The sequence below is a fragment of the Chiloscyllium plagiosum genome, unplaced genomic scaffold, assembly GCF_037043375.1.
Source record: "Chiloscyllium plagiosum isolate Xiang-an unplaced genomic scaffold, Cpla_swu_hap1 HiC_scaffold_13, whole genome shotgun sequence".
NCBI lineage: Eukaryota > Metazoa > Chordata > Chondrichthyes > Orectolobiformes > Hemiscylliidae > Chiloscyllium > Chiloscyllium plagiosum.
The window spans coordinates 49,188,538-49,210,092 of record NW_028270151.1 but is presented as its reverse complement, the minus strand read 5'-3'; positions in this window follow the sequence as shown (position 1 = coordinate 49,210,092).

Genomic DNA, 21,555 nt, shown 5'->3' with positions numbered 1-21,555 from the left:
GTCCCAAGGCTGACACGCTCCCGACCACAGACTTCCTTGTTCAAGTACAGTGTCATAGTACACTGGGAGATACTCAAATGGAGTCTCCCCCCAATTGGTGCAATTACACGTTTCTCCCCAGCCTTCCACTAGAAACATGTATTTGCACCAACTGGGGGACACCCCATTTGGGGATCTCCCAGTGTACTACGACACTGTACTTGAACAATGGCTCTTGCTCAGCAACCTATGCAAATGGTACTATCATAAACATTGCTTGTTCCTTTATCAATAATCAGAGCATGATGGCGGGTATAATATGGGCCTGTGGAGACCTTCCCCTGGGATGGACAGGGTGCTCCTGCCCCGCAATACTGTATACTGGCACAACAGTGTTCGTTCCGAAGGACAGTAACGGGCAAACCCGAAGGGACGTCCCACAACATTGGAATGGGTACACACTCGCAGACCCCTGGACTATACCAGGAGCAAACATTGGGTGGTCTATTCTCTTGGGAGCAGGGACAATGGTAGCAATAAACAAGATTAATGGCATATAGTGTATTACTGTTAGCAAATGAGATGGAGGAAGGCCTAGCACTCATTAACACTGAGTTAACGACGGTTAGGGAAGCAGTGATACAAAATCGATTATTACTAGACATACTGACGGCTGAGAGAGGGGCGTGTGCAAAATGTCAGGTACCTCATGCTGTTTTAATATTCCTGATGAATCCCAGAATATCACTAGTGTAATAAATCATATGAAGGCAGCGATACGACCACCTCCCCCAGCAGATGACTCTTGGTTCCGATGGCTCACCTCCCTTTAGGGAGGATGAGGGTATTGGATCCTACATGTTGTAAGACTGGTCTTACTCATAGTGCATTGTTCAGGACCCTGCTTGTGTACCTGCCTATACCACTTGCATATGAGGGCAGTAGGATACCAAATGGTAAAACTATCAGTGGCCCCACAGCAGGAAGATCCGATTGCGTGTAACCCACCCTACCGCGACATTGACAAGTGTGACGTGTGAAGATGGGCTATGTACAGGGCACACCAGGGCAAGTGATGATACCATCACTAAGCTGTGTTACAGCTAGGTGGTGTCTGAGGAAAGGCCTGGTGTTCCCTAATGTATAGCTATTAGGGATTACAGAGCTATCTGGCTCTGTATTTTTTTTTGGGTTCTTGTCCTTGTTGTCATAAAATGACAAAAAGGGGGAAAATGTAATGGAAAATTAACCAAATTAACATTTATTGTTAAATCTGAAAGAGAATGCTTTGCTAAATTCAATACTTTGCTGAACTTTGCAAACACTTTGCTAAATCTCGCAGTCGAGGAGACAGCTTGTCTTTGCTGAACTTTGCAAACATTCAACCTGGCCTTGCGAGCAGCCAAATACAGCAAAACGCTAAGGAAAACATAAAGACAGATATGTCCACAGCAAAGGGAATGAGAAAATAAGAGCTCAAATGTTTCTCAGCCCTTGTCCTTGAGCATGTGATAAGAATAGTATAAAAGGAATATGTGAATTTTGTTCACGGCCCTTACACAAGGCAGTTTTGCCAAGTGTATTGGTCCTGCATGCAGGATTAAAAAAGTAAAGCTTTTCCTTTGCTCTTGCCAGCAGTTGAGTCAAGTCGATTTAATTTCCACGACAAGAATATAGAAAATATAGAATATAGAACATTACAGGCCCTTCAGCCCTCAATGTTACACCAACCTACGGAACCAATCTGAAGCCTATCTATCCTACAGTATTCCATTTTCATCCATATATTTATCCAATAACCATTAAAATGCCCTTAAAGTTGGTGAGTCTACTACTGTTGCAGGCAGTGCATTCCTCAACCCGACTACTCTCTGAGTAAAGAAACCACCTCCGACATCTGTCCTATCTCTATCACCACTCAATTTAAAGCTATGGTCCCTCCTGCTAGCCATCACCATCCAAAGAAAAAAGGTTCTCAATGTCCAGCCTATCTCACCACTTGATTATCTTATACGTCTCAATTAAGTCACCTCTCAACCTTCTTCTCTCTAATGAAAACAGCTTCAAGTCCCTCAGCCTTTCCTTATAAGACCTTCCCTCCATACCAGGTAAAATCCTGGTAAATCTCCTCTGAACTCTTTCCAAAGCTTCCACATCCTTCCTATAATGCAGTGACCAGAACTATATGCAATACTCCAAATGTGGCCACACCAGAGTTTTGTACAGCTGCAGCATGATCTCATGGCTCCAAAACTCCATCCGCCTACCAATAAAAGCTAGCACACTGTATTCCTTCTTAACAACCCTATCAACCTGGGTGGCAATTTTCAGGAATCTATGTACATGTTGTGGTTCTGTTCGCCGAGCTGGGAATTTGTGTTGCAGACGTTTCGTCCCCTGTCTAGGTGACATCCTCAGTGCTTGGGAGCCTCCTGTGAAGCGCTTCTGTGATGTTTCCTCCGGCATTTATAGTGATTTGCCTCTGCCGCTTCCGGTTGTCAGTTCCAGCTGTCCGCTGCAGTGGCCGGTATATTGGGTCCAGGTCGATGTTCTTATTGATTGAATCTGTGGATGAGTGCCATGCCTCTAGGAATTCCCTGGCTGTTCTCTGTTTGGCTTTTCCTATAATAGTAGTGTTGTCCCAGTCGAACTCATGTTGCTTGTCACCTGAGTGTGTGGCTACTAAGGATAGCTGGTCATGTCATTTCGTGGCTAGCTGGTGTTCATGGATGCGGACCATTAGCTGTCTTCCTGTTTGTCCTATGTAGTGTTTTGTGCAGTCCTTGCATGGGATTTTGTACACTACATTGATTTTGCTCATGCTGGGTATCGGGTCCTTTGTCCTGGTGAGTTGTTGTCTGAGAGTGGCTGTTGGTTTGTGTGCTGTTATGAGTCCTAGTGGTCGCAGTAGTCTGGCTGTCAGTTCAGAAATGTTTTTGATGTATGGTAATGTGGCTAGTCCTTTGGGTTGTGGCATGTCCTCATTCGGTTGTCTTTCCCTTAGGCATCTGTTGATGAAATTGCGGGGGTATCCGTTTTTGGCAAATGCATTGTATAGGTGTTCTTCTTCCTCTTTTTGCAGTTCTGGTGTACTGCAGTATGTTATGGCCCTTTTGAACAGTGTCTTGATGCAACTTCTTTTGTGTGTGTTGGGGTGATTGCTTTCATAGTTTAGGACTTGGTCTGCGTGTGTGGCATACAGGAAGGACCCGATACCCAGCATGAGCAAAACCAATGTAGTGTACAAAGTCCCATGCAAGGACTGCACAAAACACTACATAGGACAAACAGGAAGACAGCTAATGATCCGCATCAATGAACACCAGCTAGCCACGAAATGACATGACCAGCTATCCTTAGTAGCCACACACTCAGGTGACAAGCAACATGAGTTCGACTGGGACAACACTACTATTATAGGAAAAGCCAAACAGAGAACAGCCAGGGAATTCCTAGAGGCATGGCACTCATCCACAGATTCAATCAATAAGAACATCGACCTGGACCCAATATACCGGCCACTGCAGCGGACAGCTGGAACTGACAACCGGAAGCGGCAGAGGCAAACCACTATAAATGCTGGAGGAAACACCAGAAGCGCTTCACAGGAGGCTCCCAAGCACTGAGGATGCCTAAGGGAGAGACAACATTATAGGGCAAGCGAAACAAAGAACAGCCAGGGAATTCCTAGAAGCTTGGCACTCATCCACAAACTCCATCAACAAACACATAGACCTGGACCCAATATACCGGCCACTACAGCGGACAGCTGAAACTGACAACCAGAAGCGGCAAGGACAGGCCACTATAAATGCCGGAGGAAACACCACAGAAGCGCTTCACAGGAGGCTCCCAAGCACTGAGGATGTCACCTAGACAGGGGATGAAACGTTTGCAACAAAAACTTCCAGCTCGGCGAACAGAACCACAGCACTACAAAGAATCTTACCATTAGCAAGGTACTCTTTATTCCTGTCACTTATTTCCATCTGAAGGGGAAGTAATTGGTTCCCTTCTTTAAATCTACTACCCCTGACTTGGTGTTTGCGACAAGGTTAACTTTACAGAAGCGATCTCTTTACTCATGAATATCTTTCCCAGTTCCATTACAGTTATATTTTAACAGGAGCCAGCTTATCCAGACTTCTTGGTTTAATGAAACAGTGAGCTTATAGTTATTAAAACATGAGGAAAAGTAATAAAATATGAACATGGATTAGAAATAAATGAATAACATATTAACAGTTAGAAAACAAGTTATATGATTCAGACTTTGGTTTGTCTATGGACAATAGATAGTGAAATGTTGCAGCTGTTAGGCTGCATGGTTCCAGTAGCACTAACCTCAACATTTGAGCACTTGATCTGGAGAGTTTTGATTCTACAGTTTAACCAAAGGGAGCTCCTTTCCAACAAGAGCTTTACAGACTTGTGGCTTACTTCTGGCAACCAACAGGAGAGAGATTTTTTTCCCTTTACCTGCAAACCAATGATGCCTAGCGACTGTTCTTCAGCTGTGACCTTCACAGCCTCACAGAACCACAACATCACACTGGTGCGCGCACACACACACACACACACATCCACTTGGTTTTTCAACCCCTTCTTCTGTGCATTCCTGGACACGGAAAACACAAACATGTCTTTCGTGTAGAACTGCTTCCTTTTATCTTATGTCTCATCCACAGGAACATAACACGGAAGAGATGGTTCCCACAGAGTTGGTAATCAACTTCCATTATCTCTGCAAACACAAGGAACTATAATTCAGTCTTTGAAGGATTTATCCTGGCAGAAACATGGGTTGTAGGATCCCTCCCAATACATCTCCCCATTATTTAACCACATACTCCCTCACAATCTCTCTCTCTCTCTCTCTCTCTCATAGGTTCTGGAGGTGTTCTTCATAATGTTGATTAAAAATATTGCAAATTCAATTAATTTTGAAAATAGTATTGAGAAGAAACACGGTCTTGCTCTTTTGGCTTATAGAACCTTAACTAAAATCTGCTACAAGTACATAACACATCTCAGCAGATTGATTCAAAAGACCTAAGAATTGAGTTCTTTGCTTCCTTGTTGAGGGCTTTTGTGGCACAATGGTAGTGTCCCTGTCTTTGATCCAATAAAGCTTGGGCTCTAAATCCCATCTGCTCCAGAGGTGTGTTATTACATATCTAAACAGGTTAAATAAAATATTTACAAACAGTATGCTGCCATAGCCTGGTCATTCCCTGAGTGGAATTTCCTGATGCCGAGAGCAGCACATGTTATGGTGAAAATGTTGGGGAAAAAATTGAAGTCAGATTCTCAACATCGAGAGGAAAACATTTCTAATTTTCCCTTAAGGTTTAAACAGCAAGTTCTCAGTTTCACCGCTGTGCGGTAACTAGCTTATTTCATTCATTTGCAACTCCTTATGTGCTTAATTCACCTCATTTCTGCGCAGCTTCCAATTTTCCTCTCTATCCTCAAGAAATCTGATGGCAGCACATTCCAATGCGAAAATTAGAGCAGTTACCAAGCAGCAACAATTCACCGCTTGCTTTGTTGAGCCTTCAGACAACTCTTTCTTCATTACAATGTCCCTGTGAGCTCCATGGACACTGTACTCCTGCATCCTTCATCCAAGCAAGTCAGCCATGCCAGACCAGCAGCCTCACAGCATCATCATGGACCAACTCATGCACCACTTCGGAACTTCAGGACCTCAATTTGGAATTCAGGAACCCCTATGGATTGCAAGTTTCTATTAGGTCACTTTGCGCATAGGGACACATATTCTTCTCATGTATTTAAACAGGATGCATCTTATGGCTCTTAGCTTTCTGTATAGCACTCACTCACTTTGTGTGGCTTGAAGGCTGCTAGCCTTTGCGCCTTGAATTGCTATCAGTAAATAGTCTCTTCAGTGCTAATTTACAGGCTGTCCGCTTTTCTGGTTTGCATTGTTTTTTTAGCTCAGAGGGAGAAGCAAGCAGCTTGTCACTATTCAGAGCACTGAACAGTCTCAGAGCACCGAACAGTCAAGGGGGTAGATATTTTGCTGTATGACACTGTGTTATGTCAATGTCACACCTGCAGCATATGCCAGCAGCTTATAAAGAAAATATATTAACATTGATCTTTCTCTACACCTTCCCTGTAGCTGTATCAGTATATTCTGCATTCTGTTCTATTATCCCCAGAGTCATAGAGATGTATAGACCCTTTGGTCCAACTCGTCCATGCCGACCAGATATGTTATTCTCGTGCCATTTGCCAGCATCCAGCCCATATCCCTCTAAACCCTTCCTATTCATATACCCATCCAGATGCCTTTTAAATACTGTAATTGTACCACTACTTCCTCTGGCAGCTCATTCCATGCACATCCCACCCTCTAATTTTCCCTTAAGGTTTAAACAGCAAGTTCTCAGTTTATTGCTCCATAGGTCCCTTTTATATCTTTCCCCTCTTACTCTAAACCTATGCCATCTAGTTCTGGATACCCCAAACTCAGAGAAAAGACGTTCTCTATTTGTCCTATCCATGCTCCTCATGATTTTATAAACCTCTATAAGGTCACCCCTCAGCCTCTGATGCTCCAGAGGAAAGAGTCCCAACCTAATCAACCTCTCCCAATAGCTCAAATCATCCAACCCCAGCAACATCCTTGTAAATCTTTTCTGAACCCTTTCAAGTTTGACAACATCCTTCCATGCAGAATTGCATGCAATACACCAAAAGTGGCCGAACCAATATCTTGTACAGCTGCAACATGAGCTCTCAACTCCTGTACTCAATACTCTGACCAATAAAGGAAACCATATCAAATGCCTTCTTCACTATCCTATCTACCTGTGACTCTACTTTCAAGAGACTATGAACCTGCATTCCAAGGTCTCTTTGTTCAGCAACACTCCCTAGAACCTTAGCATTACATGTATAAGTTCTGCTAAGATTTGCTTTCCCAAATGCAGCACCTCACATTTATCTAAATTAAACTCCATCTGCCACTCCTCAGCCCATTGGCCCATTTGATTAAGATCCTGTTGTTCTCTGAGATAATCTTCTTCGCTGTCCAATTTTGGTGTTATCTGCAAACTTACTAACTATACTTCCTATGTTCACATCCAAACCATTTATAGAAATGACAAAAAATAGTGGACCCAGCACCGATCCTTGTGGTACTCCACTGGTCACAGGTCTCCAGTCGGAAAAGCAACCCTCCACAACCATCTTTTGTCTTCTACCTTCGAGCCAGTTCTGTACCCAAATGGCTAAATCTCCCTGTATTCCATGAGATCTAACCTTGCTAATCAGTCTCCCATGGGGAACCTTGTCAAATGCCTTATTGAAGTCCAAATAGATCATGTCTACCACTCTGTCCTCATCAATCCTCTTTGTTACTTCTTCAAAAACTCAATCAAGTTCATGAGACATGATTTCCAATGGAAAAAGCCATGCTGACTATCCCTAATCAGGCCTTACCTTTCCAAATGCATGTAAATCCTGTTCCTCGGGATTCTCTTCAACAACTTGACCACCACCAACATCAGGCTCACCAGTCTAGAGTTGCCTGGCTTTTCCTTACCCATCTTTCTTAAGTAGTGGTACCATATGAGCCAACTTCCAGTCTTCCAGCACCTCACCTGTGACTATCGATGATACAGCTATCTCAGCAAGGGGCCCAGCAATCACTTCTCTAGCTTCCCACAGAGTTCTAGGGTACACCAGCTCAGGTCCTGAGGATTTATCCACATTTATGCATTTCAAGACATCCAGCACCTCCTCCTCTGTAAATTGGACATTTTTCAAGATGTCACCATCTATTTCCCTACATTCTATATCTTCCATGTCCTTCTCTACAGTAAACACTGATGCAAAATACTCGTTTAGCATCGCCCCATCTCCTGTGGCTCCACACAAAGGCCGCCTTGCTGATCTTTGAGGGGCCCTATGATCTCCCTAGTTTCTATTTTCTCCTTAATATATTTATCAAAACCCTTTGGATTATCCTTAACTCTATTTGCCAAAGCTATCTCATGTCCCCTTTTTGCCCTCCTGATTTCCCTCTTAAGTATACTACTACTTCCTTTATACTACTACTTTCCTTTATTCACTCGATCTATCCTGTCTATACCTCACATATGTTTCCTTCTATTTTTTAACCAAAACCTCAATTTCTTTAGTCATTCAGCATTCCCTACACTTACCAGCCATTCCTTTCACCCTAACAGGAATATATTGTCTCTGGATTCTCATTATCTCATTTCTGAAGGCTTCCCATTTTCCAGCCATCCCTTTACCTCCGAACATCAGCTTTTGACAGTTCTTGCCTAATACTTTCAAAATTAGTCTTCCTCCAATTAAGAATTTCAATTTTTAGATCTGGTCTATCTTTTTCCATCACTATTTTAAAACTAATGGAATTATGGTCGCTGGCCCCAAAGTGCTCCCCCACTGACACCTCAGTTACCTGCCCTGCCTTATTTCCTAAGAGTAGGTCAAGTTTTGCACGTTCTAAAGTAGGTAAATCCATATACCGAATCAGAACATTTTCTTGTGCACATTTAACAAATTCCTCTCTACCTAAATCCATAACACTATGGCAGTCCCAGCCTGTGTTCAGAAAGTTAAAACCCCTTACCATAACCACCCTATTATTCTTATAGATTACTGAAATCTCCTTCCAAATTTGTTTCTCAATTTCCCGCTGACCTTATTGGGGTCTATGATACAATCCCAATAAGGTGATCATCCCTTTCTTATTTCTCAGTTCCACCCAAATAACTTTTCTGGATGCATTCCCAGGAATATCTATTATCCTAATGTACTGGTGTAAAGTATAATTTGTCTGGATAGCACGCAAAACAATACTTTTCACTGTATCTCAGTACATGAGACAATAATAAATTAAATCAAATCAAATTAAATGACTATTTCTGAAAGTCGATGGGGAATAGTCCTTTGTGGAGTCAAGGGGAACTTTTGTCAGTAAAGGGTATCACATTGGTTAGTCAAGCAGTTTTTCTGATTACATTCCAGAGGGTGGACCCCATTTGATAAAAATGGTGGAGGACCAGGCAGTGTCCGAAGTACTTTGGAACGAGGTTCAAATATGGTGCCTGTGGTTTGAATGTTCTAAAGTCCTGGCAGCAGTGAGGACTCGCACCTTGCTGCCTTATGATTGCATGAGATCAGTGCCAAAAAGGCAAACCACATAATCAATGAGATGAAGAGTGAAAGATTGATTGAGCAAAGATAACATGGCCATGGTAGACAGGTTGCCATGAATCCCACCCGGATAAACACTTTGCCAAAAATGGGAAAATTCAACCACCTGTCTGTGATACGCACACACATAGAATATATTTTTCTCATTTTAAAAATATTTACAGTATACTATAACTAAGTTGGAGACAAAGCAAGTGAATGATGGGTAGAATCAAATAGATTCATAGTGTCATCATAGCACAGAAATAGGCCCTTCGGTCCAACTCATCCGCATCGACCAGACATCCAAATCTGACCTCGTCCCATTTGCCAGCATTTGGTCCATATCCCTCTAAACCCCTTATATTCATATACCCATTCAATGACTTGTAACTGTTGTAATTGTACCACTCTCCACCACTTCCTCTGACAGCTTGTTCCATACATGCAGCAGCCACTATTTAAAAAAGTTACCCCTCAGGTCCTTTTTAAATCTTTCCACTCTCACTTTAAACCTATGTCCTCTAGTGTAAGACTTCTCCACCCTAAGACAAAGACTTTGGCTATTCAGCTTATCAATGCCCCTCATGATTTTATAAATCTCTGTAAGATCACCCCTCAGCCTGCCATGCTCCAGAGAAAAAAGCCCCAGCCTTTACAGCCTCTCCCTATATCTCAAACCCTCCAGTCCTAGCAACATCCTTGTAAACCTTTGTTGCACCTTCTCAACTTTAACAATCTTCTCCCTATTCAAGGGTAACCAGAACTGGATGCAGTCTTCTAAAAGTGGCCTCACCAAAGTCCTGTAAGCATAACATGATGTCCCAGCTCATATACTCAATGCTCTGACCAATGAAGGCAAGTGTGCTAAGCACCTTCTTCATCACCCTGTCTACCAGTGACTTCACTTTCAAGAAACTATTCACCCATTCCCCTAGGTCTCTTTGTTCAGCAACACTGAACAAGCGTTCACATACCATTAAGTGTATAAGTTCTGCCCTGGATTGTCTTTCCAAAATGCAGGTATCTAAATTAAACTTGATCTGCCAATCCTTGGCTCATTAGCCCATCTGATCAAGATCCCATTGTACCCTGAGATAATCTTCTTCACTGTTCACTACACTACACAAATTTTGGTGTCATCTGCAAACTTACTAACCATACTAACTATTAACTTACTAACTATATTCACATCCAAATCATTTATATAGATGACAAAAAGTAATGGACCCAGCAAAGATCCTTGTGACACACCGCTAGTCACAAGTCTCTAGTCTGAAAAGAACACTCCACCACCACCCTCTGTCTCTTGCTTTCAAGCCAACTTGGTATCCAATTGGCTAGTTCCCCCAGATCGCATGTCATCTAACCAGAATAATCAGTCTACCATGCAAAACCTCGCAGAATGCTTTGCTGATCACATCTACCACTCTGCCTTCATCAATCTTCTTTGTCATCTCTTCAAAAAACTCAATCAACTTAGTGAGAAATGATTTCACACGCACAAAGCCATGTTGACTATCCCTAATCAGGCTTTGCCTTTCTGAATGCATGTAAATCCTGTCCCTCATAATCCCCTCCAACAACTTACCCACCACTATCTTAAAGCTCATTGGTCTGGTCATTCCCTGACTTTTCCAATAGCCTTTCTTAAATAATGGCACCACATTACCCAACCTCCAGCCTTCTAGCACCTCAGCCATGGCTACTGATGATGCAAGTATCTCAGCAGGGAGCCCAGCAAAAAAGCAGAAATTGCTGGAAAAGCTCAGTAGGTTTGGCAGCATCTGTGAACAGAAATCAAAATTAACATTTTCGGTCTGGTGTTCCTTTCTCAGAACTGATGGTAGTTAGGAAAATGTTGGTTTTTAAACAGAAGATAGGGTGAAGGGAGGGGGTAAGGAGTAAACAATAGGTGGAGAGAGGACCCAAAGAGAGAGAAGAACAGTTGGACAGAGAAAAGAGTGGATAATGATCTGGCTAGGAGGATGAAGAGCTATTAATGGAGACTATTAGTGGCTAACAATAGGTAGCGTGTAAAGGCACACTATGAGATAACAAGGCCAATGTGTGGGGTGTGGGGGTTAGGGCATAGGAGAGTTCAAGCCCTAAAATTATTGAACTCAATATTGAGCTCAACAGGCTCCAGGGTACCCAAGTGGAAAATAAGGTGCTGTTCCTCCAGCTTGCAATGAGTTTTGCTGGAGCACTGCAGCAAGCCTGTGACAGAGATGCTGGCCAGGGAACAGAGTGTTGTGTTGAAGTGACAGGCAACTGGAAGCCCAAGGTCCTTTTTGTAGAGAAAACGTTGATGTTCTGCAAAGCAGTTATCCAGTCCATGCTTTGTTTCCCCAACTTACAGAAGACCACACTGTGAGCAGGAACTGCAGTAGACTAGATTGTGGGAAGTGCAGGTAAAGTGCTGCTTCACCTGGAAGGTATGTTTAGGCCCTCGGATACTGAGGAGGGAGGCTGTAAATAAGCACTTTGATGATTGCAGGGGAAGGTGCCGTAAGGCTGTGGGGGGATGTTAGGAATGAAAGAAGAATGGACCAGGTGTCCCAGAGGGAATGGTCCCTGCAAAAATGGAGACTAATGATCCTCTGGATGTGGATGCTGGTGGGATGGTAGGTAAGGACAAAGGGGAAGCCTATCGCTGTTGAGGGAGTAATCTCTTCCCTAGCTTCAAACAAAGTTCTAGGAAACACCTGATTAGATCCCAGGGATTTATCGACTTTTATGCATTTTAAGGCCTCCAGCACTTCCTCTTCTATAATATGAACTTTTTTCAAGGTATCACTATTTATTTCCTTAAGTTCCATGTTCTTTTCTAAAGTAAATACAAATTGTGACATATTTGTTTAGTATCTCACCTATCTCCTGTGGTTCCACGCATAGATGGCCACATTGATCTTTAAGGGGCCCTATTCTCTCTCTAGTTATTCTTTTGCCCTTAATGTATACTTATAGAGTCCCTTTGCCAAAGCTATCTCATGTCCCTTTTTTGCCCTCCTGATTTCCCTCTTAAGTATACTCCTACTGTCCTTATACTCCACGAGAAATTCGCTCGATCTCAGCTGTCTATACCTGGCATACGCCTCCTTCTTTTTATTGACCACAGCCTCAATTTCTCTATTCATCCAGTATTCCCAAAGCCTCGTACTTCCCATCCATCCCTTTACCTGCAAATACCCTCCCCCAATCAACTTTTGAAAGTTCCTGTCTAATACCATCAAGGTTGGCCTTACTCAAATGTAGAACTTAAACTTATTGATTATTTCTATTCTTTTCCATAAATGTTTTAAAAATAATAAAATTGTGATTATTTGCCCCATAGTGCTGCTGCCCCACTGACACCTCAGTCACCTGCCCTGCCATATTTACCAACAGAACGTCAAATATTGCTCCTTCTTGAGTAGGTACATCCACCTGTTGAATAAGAAAGTTTTCTTGTACACACTTAATAAATTCCTCCCCATCCAAGCCCTTAACACTATGACATTGCCCATCTATGTTTGGAAAGTTAAAATCACTAACCCTATTATTCTTACAGATACCTAAGATAGTTCATTAAAATAATTGTTAGTACTGCATATACGTTTACTTTAATTACGCTAACTCTGGTGATTTCAATCACTTTTCATAATGTTGTTGAAAAGTGGCCTGGCTTGATTTACTGAGATTCAGCTACTATGATATAATTTATTGGTGTGTTATGATTGTGTTATAAAATCTGAGTTCAACTGGCTCAAAGGTAGAAGACAGAGGGTGGTGGTGGAGGGTTGTTTTTCAGACTTAGGTCTGTGACCAGTGGAGTGCCACAAGGATCGGAGCTGGGCCCTCTACTTTTTGTCATTTACATATGTGATTTGAATGCGAGCATAAGAGGTACAGCTAGTAAGTTTGCAGATGACACCAAAATTGGAGGTGTATTCAGATAAATGCAAGGTGCTGCATTTTGGTAGAGCAAATCTTAGCAGGACTTATACACTTAATGGTAAGGTCCTAGGGAGTGTTGCTGAACAAAGAGACCTTGGAGTGCAGGTTCATAAGTGGAGTCACAGGTAGATAGGATAGTGAAGAAGGCATTTGCTATGCTTTCCTTTATTGGTCAGAGTATTGAGTACAGGAGTTGTGAGGTCATGTTGCAGCTGTACAGGACATTGGTTCGGCCACTGTTGGAATATTGCGTGCAATTCTGGTCTCCTTCCTATTGGAAAGAGGTTGTGAAACTTGAAAGGGTTCAGAAAACATTTACAAGGATGTTGCCAGGGTTGGAGGATTTGAGCTTTAGGGAGAGGCTGAACAGGCTGGGGCTGTTTTCCCTGGAACATCGGAGGCTGAAGGGTGACCTTATAGAGGTTTACAAAATTATGAGGGGCATGGATAGGATAAATAGACAAGTCTTTCCCCTGGGGTCGAGGAGTCCAGAACTAGATGGCATAGATTTAGGATGAGAGGGGAAAGATATAAAAGGGACCTAAGGGGCAACGTTTTCACACAGAAGGTGGTGCGTGTATGGAATGAGCTGCCAGAGGATGTGGTGGCGGCTGGTACAAATGTTACATTTAAGAGGCATTTGGATGGGTATATGAGTAGGAAGGGTTTGGAGGGATATGGGCCGTGTGCAGGCAGGTGGGACTGGATTGGGTTGGGATGTCTGGTCGGCATGGCCAGGTTGGACCGAAGGGTCTGATTTCATGCTGTACATCTCTATGACTCTATGACTCTAACAGTATGTGAGAAAATGCGGAACTGCACTAATTGCCTTAAGTGTTATTTTAGTTTTGTGTATCTAACGTATATATAATATGCTGTAAGTCTAACAAACATATTATGATTCAGTAAGTTTCTTGTAACCTGCTTTCTCATTATATTGCAGAATCATAGAAATTATAATCATTCATCCTATTGGACCAACGTCAGTGCTAGTTATTCAAACCCAAATTTTGAGAACATGGAAGGTATCGGTATTGCGTCATCATTGTCTAACCAGACCATAGGTCTGCTGTCTCATTTAGCAGAGAGAGGAATGGTGGTGATTTAACCTGTGGGCTACTATACGTTAGGCAAGAGGAGAGGTTGAGAACGAGAGTTCTTCATGGTAACCTCAGCTATTGCAGGAATTAAACCTAAGTTATCAGCATCACACTGCTTTGCAAACCACTACGCCAACCAACTGAGCAAAACAAATCACCATGGAAGGCATAGTTATTTTAGATTAGATTCCGTACAGTGTGGAAACAGGCCCTTCGGCCCAACAAGTCCACACCAACCCTCTGAAGAGCAACCCACTCCCCTATATTTACCCCTGACTAATGCACTATGGGCAATTTAGCATGGCCAATTCACCTGACCTGCTCATCTTTGGACTGTAGGAGGAAACCAGAGAATCCAGAGGAAACCCAAGCAGACACAGGGAGAATGTGCAAACTCCACACAGACAATCGCCCAAGGCTGGAATTGAACCTGGGACCCTGGTGCTGTGAGGCAGCAGTACTAACCACTGAGCCACTGCACCACCCATAAAGTCAGCAACATTCTGACAAATTTGTTTGGTGCTCTTGCCGCGTCAGATATTGTTAAATGAAAAATTAACTTTACACAGTGATTAGATTAGATTCCAATCTAATCACTGTGGAAAGTTAATTTTTCATTTAACAATTTTACATAGCTAACATTTTGAGTTGACAATTCAAAAGTTGTAATCTAAGAAATTTCTCATTTCTTGAAATGTCAATAACTCTACTAAATTAATTAACAGACATGATCAGTGAAAGAACCGGAGAGGCAGTCAGACACATGCTACATGAAAATACTGTCATGATTGATGGACTAAAACAAGAAATCTATACTTTGATGATATATGTCTTGCTTATCAAGTAAGGAAGAAGAAGAATAAATCAAGAGAAAATGCTGGATATGCTCAGCAGGTCTGACAGGAACTGTGGAGAGTGAAACAGAATTAATGTACCATCTCAAGCTGAAACATTAAAGCTTTTGCTCTCCACAAAAGCAGCTAGACTTGTTATTTTCTGCCTTATTGCAGATTTCCAGCATCAGCGATATTTTGCTTTTGTAAAGGATGTTAATGGTGGAGATGAGATCTTATTTGCATTTTGCAAACACAAGGTTATACTTTAAAAATTAACAAACTTTCCTTTTGGTTTGTTTAGAAACTATCCTGTAAAGCACAATTTGTTTTAATTACTATAATTTTTTTGGCAGTTTCTAATACTTTACTGCACTCTTCCTCTTTTTCTCATCTTTAGTGGGGGAAAGTAGGCTTTCTTATAATGGCCAAGATATGAACAAAGTTCTTTGGACTTTATTACTTATTCAAATTAGTTAACCTTTTGCTTTTTTTGGCTTTGATGACTCATCAACATTCTGACAAATTTGTTTGGTGCTCTTGCCGCATCAAATATTGTTAAATGAAAAATTAACTTTCCACAGTGAATTAACTTCTGTGCAGCTAAAGGTCAGTGTACTTTACAGCTCACCAGCATTTCAACCATCCAATTAAAAATAATTTATACCGGATGTAAAGTATTAGCATAGTAATGTTGGAATTAACAATAAATGCTACACTGTGAGTCAAAGATAATTCAAGATGGGTATAATTTCTGAAATGGCAAAAGTGAGGACTGCAAATGTGGGAGATTAGAGTCGAGAATGTGGTGCTAGAAAAGCACAACAAGTCAGGCAGCATCCGAGGAGCAGGAGAGTCGATGTTTCAGGCAAAAGCCCTTCATCAGCCCTTCATAATTTCTGATATATAGAAAATTAACTTCAGGTCCATGTTTTCCGATTACGTAATACTGATACACTTTAAGATCTATTGAAAGGCGATAACAATTAAAATACACTGCAAAATCATGCATGTTTGTTAGCCTCTGTATTACAAAACATTTTGCATTCGCCATGTACCTATATTGTTCCACTGCTGAAAGTGTGGTCTCAAAGGTGGCACAACACATTATATAAGGTGTCTCCCATGGCATCTGTATTGAAGCACAGCTGGTGCATGTCAACAGGCAGTAATCCATGCAGCTGGTGATTGGGAACGTATAGTATATCATACAGCTAGTGATTGGCAGCATGCAATATCCCATACAGCTAGCAGTTGGGAGCATGTAATACCCTATACAGCTAGTGGTTTGGAGCATCTGTACAACTGCTGATCAGAACCAGCCAAGCTTTTGTTTATAGACTCTAAAGTAGAAGTGCTCTTGGTAATTTCTTACTTGGGTCAAGATGCACAGGAGTGAGTTAAGTGTCTTGCAAACAGTATCTAGGTCATCAGCTGTGTAAGAGACTCTTGCAATATTTAAATATTTTGGCTGTATTAGATGTTATGAGGTAATAGACAATAGACAATAGACAATAGGTGCAGGAGTAGGCCATTCTGCCCTTCGAGCCTGCACCACCATTCATTATGATCATGGCTGATCATCCTCAATCAGTATCCTGTTCCTGTCTTATCTCCATAACCCTTGATTCCACTATCCTTGAGAGCTCTATCCAACTCTTTCTTAAACGAATCCAGAGACTGGGCCTCCACTGCCTTCTGGGGCAGAGCATTCCACACACCCATCACTCTCTGGGTGAAGAAGTTTCTCCTCATCTCTGTCCTAAATGGCCTACCCCTTATTTTTAAGCTGTGTCCTCTGGTTTGGGACTCACCCATCAGCGGAAACATGTTTCCTGCCTCCAGAGTGTCCAATCCTTTAATAATCTTATACGTCTCAATCAGATCCCCTCTCAGTCTTCTAAACTCAAGGGTATACAAGCCCAGTTGCTCCAATCTTTCAACATAAGATAGTCCTGCCATTCCAGGAATTGACCTCGTGAACCTACGCTGCAATCCCTCAGTAGCCAGAATGTCTTTCCTCAAATTTGGAGACCAGAACTGCACACAATACTCCAGGTGTGGTCTCACCAGGGCCCTGTACAGCTGCAGAAGAACCTCTTTGCTTCTGTACTCAATCCCTCTTGTTGTGAAGGCCAGCATGCTATTAGCTTTCTTCACTACCTGCTGTACCTGCATGCTTGCTTTCATTGACTGGTGTACAAGAACACCCAAGTCTCTTTGTACTACCCCTTTACTTAACTTGACTCCATTTAGGTAGTAATCTGGCCTCCTGTTCTTGCCACCAAAGTGGATAACCATACATTATCCACATTAAACTGCATCTGCCAGGCATCTGTCCACTCACCTAACCTGTCCAGGTCACCCTGTAGTCTCCTAACATCCTCCTCACATTTCACCCTGCCACCCAGCTTTGTATCATCAGCAAATTTGCTAATGTTACTATCAGTGCTGGGACCGCAGCTTTTTACAATATATATCATTATATATATTGTAAAAAGCTGCGGTCCCAGCACTGATCCCTGCGGTACTCCACTGGTCACCACCTGCCATTCCGAAAGGGAGCCGTTTATCACTACTCTTTGTTTCCTGTCAGCCAACCAATTTTCAATCCAGTCAGTACTTTTCCCCCAATACCATGCGCCCTAATTTTGCTCATTAACCTCCTATGTGGGACTTTATCAAAGGTAGCAGGAAATTTCTATCAATCTGTGGTTTCAAAGCATTTCAAATAATTTTAGACTATCAAATTTCTTAGTTATTGGAGTCAACTTCAGTGGATCATTGATTCAGTGGACCCCACATTTTACAGTTTTGCTACTCAAAATGCCTATGTGCCTGAGCTATCACAGTACACAGTTATATCATGAGATTACACATCAAATCAAGGAAAAGCTGCACAAAATATGATCATTTTCCTTACAAAGGGAACAGGGAATGCTTTGTCTAATATACCGAAAACAACAAGTCACACAAGTATCTGATTTTTGCTGCATCTTCCCACAAAGAGTTTTGAGAAAAGGAATAACTGTCATAATGCGAAATAGTTCTGCATAAAATTATTCAATGATCAACATTTTTCAAATTTATTATACTTTTACTTAGGAGTCATTGTACATTAAACTCAAATGTATAGCAACATGATGAAAACAGGTAGGATTTCAAAAACATGTTTGCAAAGTGTTTTCAGATGCAGTGAGTCAAAATAGTGAGTCAAGAAGTAGACTCAAAATGTTAACTGTGTTTTCTCTCCAATGATTCTGCCAGACCTGCTGAGATTCTACAGCAATTTCTGCCTTTATTTGTTTCAGATCTCCAGCATCCATAGTTATACAACACAATATAGTACAGGAACAGGCCCTTTGGCCCACTAATCCTGTGCTGATTCCTAGTCCTTACTTAGACCGGCTACATATTGCCCATGCATGGTTTCTATCGCTGTATTCGCCTCCTGTTCATGTGTCTCTGAAGATACGCCTTAAAGGTTGCTAAGTGCCTGATTCCACCACCTCCATCTGTGTGAAACATTTTCCCTGTACTTCTCGCCTAAAATTTGCGCCTTTACCTTTAACCTCCAACCTCTTGTAATTAAGTCTGGGAAAAATCCTCTGACTATCCACCCTATCTACACCTCTCATAATTTTGTAGACCTCTATCAGGTCACCCTTTAGCCTCTATTTTTTCAATGAAAACAATCCGAATTTATCCAACTTCTCCTCATAACTAAAACCCTCCAGACCAGTCAACAGCCTGGTAAACCTTCTCTGCACCCTCTCCTAAACATACACGCCCTCTGGCAGTGTGACAACCAGAACTGCATGAAATATTCTAAATCTGGGCCTAACTAAATATTTGTACAGCTGTAGCATAAGATAAGATTACTTACAGTGTGGAAACAGGCCCTTCGGCCCAACAAGTCCACACCGACCTTCCGAAGAGCAACCCACCCAGACCCATTCCCTTACACCTAACACTATGGGCAGTTTAGCATGGCCAATTCACCTAACCTGCACATCTTTGGACTGTGGGAGGAAACCAGAGCACCTGGAGAAAACCCACGCAGACATGGGGAGAATGTGCAAACTCCACACAGACAGTTGCCTGAGGTGGGAATTGAACCCAGGTCTCTGACGTTATGAGGCAGCAATGCTAACCACTGTGCCACCAAATACAGAAACAATTGACCATGTTTTCATGGTCATCAGTAAGTTCTTAATTCCAGTTTTTTTTGTTGAATTCAAATTTCACCATCTGCTGTGGCAGGATTCGAACCTGCGTCCCCAGAACATTTGCTGAGTGGTTGCATCAGTAGTGTTTGCCATTGATGCTGTTAACTTGCCAACTTTTATATTTAATGCACTGGCCAATATAGGCAGGCATGTTGTGTGCCATCTTGACCACCTTATCCACCTGTAATGCTATTTTCAGGGATCTGTGGATTTATACACCCAGATCCCTCTGTATGTCAATGCTCCAAAGGATTCTGCCATCCATTGTATAATTTACACCTGAATTTGATCTTCCAAAATACATCACTTCACATTTGTCTAGATTAAACTCCCTCTGCCATTTCTCTGACTAAATCTGCAATCTATCTAAATCCTGCTGTATCCTTTGACAATTCTCCTTACTATCTGCAACTCCACCAATTTTGATGCCATCTGCAAGATTACTAATCAGAAGACCTATATTTTCAACAAGATCATTTACATATATTCCAAACTACAAAGGTCCCTGAATTGATCCCTGCAGAAAACCACAGTTATTAATCTCCATTCCGAACAGCACCCTTCCACTGCTACTCTCTGTCTTCTATGACCAAGTCAGTTTTGTATCCATTTAGCCAGCTCACCTGGATCCCATGAGACTCTACGTTCTGTAGCAGCCTGCCTTGTGGTACCTTACTAAAGTCCATGTAGACAACATCCACTGCTCTTCCGTCATCAATCATTATTGTCACCTCCTCAAAACAAGTTGGTGAGACATGATTTTCCCCACACAATCCCAAGCTGTCTATCACTAACAAGTCCATTCATTTCTAAATGTGAATAAATTCTGTTTCTCAGTATCTTCTCCAACAGCTTCCCCACCATGGATGTCAGGCTCACCGGCCTGTAATTACCTGGATTATCTTTGTTTCTCTTCGTAAACAGAGGAACAATATTGGCCATTCTCTAGTCCTCTGGAACCTTGCCTAAGGCCAAAGAGGATGCAAAGATGATCTGATAAGTAACATATGTGGGCAGGAAGATCTTTCCTTATATTGTTCATTAAAAATGAATAATTATTAAATTACTCATATAAAAGTGTAGTGGCGATGGGTTTTGTGGTTGACTGAGAGAATGAGGCGACATGTCTGTCTCTCAGCAGCAGTGAGGAGGAATGCTGACCAAACTGGGTTCAAAGTCTGACATTCAGCACTACCTTAGCGGCAATCCCAATCAGCCGCAATGCCCAATGGTGAAAAAGTGTGCTGCTGGAAAAGCACAGCTGGTCAGGTAGCATCCGAGGAGCAGGAGAGAAGCTCACATTCCTGATGAAGAGCTTATGCTCAAAACCTTGACTGTCCTTCTCCTTGGATGCTGCCTGACTGGCTTTTCCAGCACCACACTTTTTGACTCTGATCTCCAGCATCTACAGTGCTCACTTTCTCCACAATGCCCAATAGATAATGGTTAACTTTGCAAGGAAGAGAACATGCTGCAAAATTTCTTGAAATTAAACTTCTGGCCAATAGGATTTACCTAAAATTAGACAAATACCTGGTGACATCTGGAGCTGGATATATTGCCACAGCAGTAGGAGTAAGTGTCAATAGTCCATTAATATGAAATTACAAACATAAAATGTTAACAGCAATTCTAGTGTCAATGTTTACGGAGGCAATTTAGATTGTTGACATGAAAAGTAAATAATGTTTCATGAACAGCTAAGTATAGAATGTGCATCCTAAATAGATGTAAAAAACCTAAATTTAAATGAAAAGCAATATAGGGTGACCGCCATATCCACCGGTCTGGTTACTGTGGTTTCAGTTACCCGCGGTTTACTGCAGACCAAACATGTTACATGGAACATTCCAGAACCAGGGACCAGCGGCAGCCGGCGAGGTAAATTTCCCACTTGAATGAATTGATTCGCTACTATCTGCGGTTTTGGGCATCCATGGTAGGTCTTGAAACCTATTCCCCGCAGGTACAGGGGGGGACTACTGTACTGCCATAAAAATGTAATGCTTTGTATCGAGGAGTCTGCTGTGAGAAAATATACACACTGACTGTGTAGGTGTAATCTCAACTTATTATCTTTGCAGATAGGTATTTTGTATTGATTTTATGGGTATGACAGTCTTAGCCTAAGCCTGCTAAATGCTTTGTAAAGATAAAGAATCATTACAGTATTGTGATAAAGACATGTGTGGAATCAACATTTTAATATGTGAAGTATTGAACTAATAGGTTAAAGGGGAAGATGGCATGGTAAATCACCTGGCAAATATTGTGTTA